Genomic DNA, 6,881 nt, shown 5'->3' with positions numbered 1-6,881 from the left:
TTCCTCTTTTGACTTGGTTGTAAAATATCTGCCACTAACCAGCTTTGTGATCAAACACAAGTTACTCAACCCCTCTGAACCTGTTTCCTCTCCTTTCTTCCTCCAGAAAACAAGGATAATGGTAGTACCCACTTCATAGAATTATTGTGGAGACTGAATGAAGTCAAGTATTTAAAATATTCAACTGATAAATTTCAGAGTTGCTCAATAAATTGTAATTAATAGTTCTATCATTGTCAACTATCAGCTGTCCAGAACTCAAGACATTTTTGACAGTTTAACTCTCCTAGTAGCCCTGGGTTTGTCCATTCAATTCCATTTAGCCAATTTGTATGAAAAAGCTTTCTAGCATACTAAAATCTTCCCTGTCTTATAAGACCTTTGTTGAATTCAGAGTCAGCATTATGAGCGACCCATGTAGTTTAATAAATGGGTGAGATATGTAAGATTGATTGCCCATTCACTAAATGGTCCCAGGTTGCCTGGACCTTTTGTTTTGTTTTTTTGGTAGGTTGCTTGGTCTCCTGTCTCACTGACAAACTGTCCTCTCTGACTTCTAACAGTTGTCCGTTTGCCCACTGTAGGGATCAGTGCATTCCTCTGATTTGCTATGGGCTTGGAAACTAAATAACCAGCCCCATTAAAAGTGTGAGTAAACCAAGAGCATACAGGCCTTGAATGAGGGCTTGAGAGGCTACATCCTTGATTACAAACCTTTGTGTCATCTTTTTTCACCGCTCAGAGATCTCCTGATTCTTCATGTGTTCTCATCAATAAGATCGTAGCGCACAGATATGAAAGTTCTTGGCATATGGAGGCACTCACTAAAATCTATAAACTAGATAAATGAAGGAGCAAGAAAATATAGTCATAGAGATAGACCATAAACTTAAGGGGTCTGTGTGGAGGGAAAGGAGGAGGTGAGAGAGTATGGGGCGAGGTTGGTTTGGAGTGTTGAAAAGACGAATTGAGCCAAGTCTTAAAAGAAAGGAAATATGGTGGGTGAGAATAAAGCTGGAATCATGCAGGGGTCTAGAAAAGGGAGGGAGTGAACTCTCCCTGGTCTCTGTGTTTCCACAGAATTTCCCCACACAGATGGGAACACCATGCTCCAGTCCCACAGACCTTCTTTTCGCTCCGTGAGCACGCCACGCTTGTTGTGCCATCTGCATCATAGCCTTTGTACTAGCAGCTGGAATGTTCTTCCTCTTGATCCTTGCATGGAAGTATCCTATTTATCACTCAGATCTCAGCTTAAATCTCTTCTCCTACAACTACCCTGTTTAAGGTAAGCCACCTAGTTATTCTATCACACCATCCTATTTTTATTCTCNCCTCAAAGATCACCCCCTCAAATTCCGTAAGGGAAAGGACTTGGATAATTGTGTCCATTTCTGTAACCCCAGGGCCCAGCCGCATAGTAAGTGCTCAGTAAACATTGCTAAATTAAATGATAACCTTTCTTTTAATTTTTTCCATTTATTTTACACAAATGGAATCACATACTAACTACTGTTTTGTAACCTACATTTTTTTTATGTAGTAATATATCATTTTTCTGAAATCCATAAATGGTGTTCTGCATTATTTTAATAGTAGCATGGTATTCAGTTGTACAAATGGACCATCATTAATTTAAATCATTCTGTAATGTTATATAGTTATGTTTTTTCCTTTATTTTTACTCTTCCAAACAGCTTTTTTTTCTGCATAGTTAATAAGTTTATTATTGTCTTTGTATGAAAAATCTTCATAGAAAGTTGTGTTTGGTTTATTAGCTCTCAGCAGTCTGCTTCTGAGCCCTGAGGAAGCTTGCCTTCTTCTGAGCGACCTGATCTTTCTTCTAGGCAAGAGACATTTTGGGACGATTCCACCTCTTCTTTTTAACTTCTTTCTTAGGCTTCTTCTCATAGACTGGATTCTCTCGTATAGCAGCAGCATGAGCTTTCTTATACATCTCCTCCATCATGTCTGGAGTTATGTTGTTCTTTATGTATGGAGAGAATTGTTTCTTGTTAAGCATCATCTTCTTCCATTAGGTAATGCATATAATCTGCAATGTTCTCACCCATGAGGTGCTTCCGATGTACTTCTACATTGAATTCCCTGCTTTCTGAATCATTCCCAGGGAATTGTTTGGTACTGTGAGGGCTAGACAAGCCCCTGTCCATAGCTCCCTTCAGGACCCCAAAAACTTTACTTCCTGTAGGAGTTTTGACAAGCCCTGCATCCAAATAACAGGTGAAGGCACCAGGTTGACCACCAATGCTTTCACTGTATTCATCTCCAGTTGTCACCTCCACTTGACCTTCATAGATCTTGTCCATGCCAAACCTATTGAGAAGCCTGCGGGCCAGGAGCAGGCCGGTACAATAGACTGCAGCATAATTTGTCAGGCCGCCCTTCACACCACACTTTGGGAGTTCATGGGCATAAGCTGCACAAACTATTACATCTTCTGTTGGGGCATAAGCAATCTGACAAATGATATCTCTGTTGGTTACATGAACTATCATCCTGTATTTGGGTGTGTTATACTTATTTTTATCCTGGATTACCAAGTGTTTCTAGGCATAGTAATCAGTTTTACCCTCTCATCGTCTTCTAAATTTTCCTTGGTATCTCCTGAAGTAGGCCTTACTCTTAACAACGTTAGCAAACCCCACCCTGCTGAGCAGAGGCCCACGTCTGCGGCTTGCCACAGACCTGCAGGCCCAGCACAGCTCTGGGGGAGAAAACGCCCAAACAGCTGTATAGTCTTGTACATATATGGGTGCATGATTGTCCAATTGAAAGTCATGTGCACACATTTTTAAGGCTTTTGATGCATTCTCTCTTCTAGGTGTACACATTTCTAGCACAATAAATAACCCTAGAATGTACATTCCATGAAGCAAGGGTTTTGGCTAGTCACTCTAGGCTAGTGACTCTAGCCTAGAGAAATGCATAGCACAGAGTAGGTTCTTAATAAATATTTGATGAATGTGTTTCACCTATGCTCTCACCAATAGTGTTTACTATTACTTTAAAATGTTTTTTTTTCTTTTTCCGGTTTGATAGCAAACATAACAGTTTTCACGGATAAAAATTATAAACTCATCCCACTTTCTATCCCCAAATGGTTAGTAAGCCTGCTGGAGTTGGACCTAAGTATTTAAAAACTATTCTCAGAACAAACTAATCAGAAATAAGATCTTACCGAGCTGGGATCTCTGGATTCAGAGATTCTCTGAAGCTCAGGATGCTCTTACCTGAGCTGGCTTACCAGTCACACAGAGCCAAGCAGCCCATCCGCATGGAATTTCTGCAGGTAAAGGAAGGCAATTCATGGCATCAGCATTCATACTGAGAGATTTCTTCATGAAGGACACATCTTTGGTATCCCTTACAAAGCTAACCTACTGACCCAGGAAGAAGAGAGTTTTTAAAATTTTCTTTGAGGATTTGGAATATGTAGGCTTCCATCAGGCAAGCCCAGGGGAAAAGACAACGGCATGGAGTGGTGGCATCACCAGACTTCAAAGATGCCTTGAAGAAGGTCCACTGTGACGGGGTGGGCCCCGGGGCTCAGTGGGTAGAGTGCATGTGTATGTGTGTTTGTGTGTATGTGTGCATATGTGTGTGTGTGTGTGTGTGTGTGTGTGTGCACGAGCACCAGTCGGAGGCAGCCGGGAACCCATCCAAAAGAATCAAAATGGGGCTTTTCTTCTGTGTGCCCTTGCTTAGCCTGCTGGGCTTTGAGCATTTAGGCTACTGGACACATTGTGAGATGAAAGGAATTTGCATTGATTTCCACTCCACTTTCATCTGATGCCACAGGACAAAAAAAAATCTAATGGGGCCCCCTTTCAGTGGAGAAACAAGACTCTGGAAATGCAAATACTCCCAAAGTGCTATGCAAAGTAGTGAAGCCAGGGGCCCCACACCTGCCTTCCCAGGAAAGGTCATGATCCACACACAGGAAGCTAGGGTGGGTGGGCCTCATCATCAAAGCACAGAGCCTCCCCTTTGAAGAATTTGGAGCAACAAAATGTCAATGGAGAGTCACACACCCAAGAAACAAACACTATTCAGATATGCAGTAACTGTGAAACTTAAGTAGAGGAGGACATACCCATTCTCTTTTAGACAGTGGAGTTGCTCTAGATTTGGATATCGTGGGATCCCAGGATCCCCACATTTTCTTGGTGACATGCCCGAATATTTCTGCCATTGCTTGAGTCTATATCTTCACTGTCTCTTGCTTGCGTTGCTAGAACCACCTCTTGTTTGCCTGTCTGCAGTCTTCCCTAGTCTAGTCCATTCTTGACACTGGTCATCAGAAATATCTTTCTAAACCGTTCATCGGACCATATCACTCCTCCTCCTGCTTAAAGTCTTTTGGTGGCTTCCTGTGGTCTGTAGGCAGAGGCGTGGCACTTCAGGCTGCCCATTCTGCGTCACTGGCCGGTCCCTCAGCTTACTTCTCCAGGCCTTTGGACGCGGAGTTTTTCGTACAAGACCTCCCTAGATGACCCTTCTTCCTCTAATTTGTTCTTGCTCTTCGCTCGCAAAGATTCTCATTCGTGATTTGTCAGCACACATTTCCCATGGCATCTCAATGATTGTTTTTACAAACAATGCTCAGGTAACGAGTAGGATAGATGGTATTAACTGTTTTTTAGGTGAAAACCTTGAGGCTCAAAGAATTATATAGTTCTTTACCCAGATCACAGAAAGAGTAGATGGGAAATCTGCAGCTTAAACCAGGCAGTGCAAAATGTCTCCTTCTGGCTTCACTAGATCAAGTATCATTATCGTCATCATCATCATCATCAGCTGCAGCAACAGCAGCAGTGTCTGCAGCAACATCTATTCCTATTTTTTTCAACATTTATATTCAGCGTCCCTTCTCAATAATGTCTGATGTAGAACTTAGAAAGGATTTTAACAGTTGTTAAGATTGGGATATCTAGGACCAGACTACTTGAATTTGAATCCTAACTCTGTACCTTACCAGCTGTGTGACCTTGGAGAAGTTACTTAACCTCTCTGTGCCTGTTTGTTTTTTTTTCTGCAAGATGGCAATTATCATATCTAATTTTTTAGGATGGGAGTGAGGATTAAATTCGTTATTATATAAAACTGAGAACAGTGCCTGGAACAATAAGTGATACAATACAGAGGTGCTACCTAGGATGGCCACTGGGCCTGATAATCGTTGCCTACAGCCCACAAGCTTGACCCACCACAGCCCCTACTGCTTCAGTGGCCCTACCTTGATTAAATGTGCCCACACTCCCCAACATGCCCCGGAGGTTAGCACCTGACCAAGAGAGAGGAGAGACCCATAGGATACGGCATGAGGAGATGAGCTGGGCCAGTCAGATCCTCCTCTGGCACCTGAAGTGGACTGACCCAGTTGGCAGTGGGAACCAAGGCTGGAGGGAGCCCTGGGTCTGGGTGAGACAGCAGGTGAGCTGAGGCCCAAGGGGACTCAGTGAGTAAATAGGGCGATCTCACTGGGAACAGAAGAGGATGGAGCAGATGTTCAAAGAGAAGCTTAAATCAAGAGAGAGGTTCAGAGAGAGTGGGTGGTTCCTAAAGCTGCTGAGGTGCCTTTCTTCTCTGCAGTCTAAGTCACCATTACGTCTTGTCTGGTGACTTCAGTAGCCTTCTAACTGTCTCTACTTCCGCTTTTACCCCCTTCAGTACAGTCTTGACAATGCAGCCAAAACAACCTTCTGGAAACTTTTTCTTTTAAAACCTTCCCAGAGGGTCTCATTGGATGCAGAACAAAATTCTCTGGCCTCATCTCATAACACTCTTTTTATCATTCACTGTTTCCTAGCCGCACTAGTTTCTTGAGCGCCTGAAACTTATTGTGGTCTCAGGTCCTTTTTCTACTTGCTGTTTGCTCTGTCTATGAGGGTCTTCCCCTAGACCTTCACGTGGCTATTTTTTTTTTTAAGGTCTACTTTGAATTGTCACCTCCTCAGAGAGGCCCTCCCTGGTTACCCTATGAAATGCTACTCTCCCTAGCTTCCGTCACTTTATCACATCATCCTGTTTTACTTCCTTTGCGGCAGTCAACCCTTTTTAAAATTATCCAGATTATTTACTTGTTACTTTGTTTAATGCCTGGCTCCACTGCTAGAATATAAATTCCTTAAAGGAAGGAAGCAAACCTGTCTTGTTCGTTGTGGCATTTCCAGTAGTGGTGACGGTACATGCATACAACATAGCAGGCGCTCAAGAAATATTCGTTGGATTTGTTTTTAAATTTTAGTTTCAACTCCATTTCTAGTGCATATATGCCCCCGCTTTCTTTCAAAAACCAAGAGCCTACTAAAATAAACTTACAGCTTTGATCTTGTTGCCCATTTCAACCACCCTAGAGTGTTCCTCTCCGAGCCCTTTTCTCTGCGTTTGACCCCTCCACAGCCCAGCTGATGTGCTCATGTCACCCGTGGGTGTCCCTCAGCCGGCCTGTTTTTACAGCATCCTCCCAAGCTTGCAGGAGTACCAGCCACCTGGGGCTGGGAAACCAGAGCCAGTCCACCCCCTGTCCCCACCCCTTGCCAGCTGACAATAAACTCCTTCCTGCCACTGTCTGTTTCAGACAACGTGGCATTGGCTCAACCCAGTATCAGTGGGGTAAACAGACTCCTTCCAGCTGCTCTAGCTACTCACCCATGGTGATGCTGAGTAATGGACCAAGGGGGAGAGTTTGAGGAGAACCTGCCAGGGGCAGGAGGGAGACAGAACCAGAATGTCACAGCTAATCCATTTGTCTTCTCCCTGTCACCCCTGCTACAACCCTTTTGCAGATGAGGATACTTGAAGTGACTTCCATTAAGTCATTCTTTAATGAAGTTGCAGGAGGGTAGAAGCATGAAATG

At 43.4% G+C, this 6,881-nt stretch overlaps 1 pseudogene; it reads right to left on the bottom strand.

The window, feature by feature from the left end:
• Positions 1 to 1,774: 1,774 nt before the first annotated feature.
• On the bottom strand, positions 1,775 to 3,291 carry LOC109387457 (60S ribosomal protein L5 pseudogene; annotated as a pseudogene).
• Between the last annotated feature and the right edge of the window lie 3,590 nt (positions 3,292 to 6,881).

Source organism: Hipposideros armiger, unplaced genomic scaffold (genome assembly GCF_001890085.2).
Source record: "Hipposideros armiger isolate ML-2016 unplaced genomic scaffold, ASM189008v1 scaffold_159, whole genome shotgun sequence".
Classification (NCBI taxonomy): Eukaryota; Metazoa; Chordata; class Mammalia; order Chiroptera; family Hipposideridae; genus Hipposideros; species Hipposideros armiger.
Note: the sequence above shows the minus strand (reverse complement) of the source record. Positions and strands in the feature narration are given on the sequence as shown.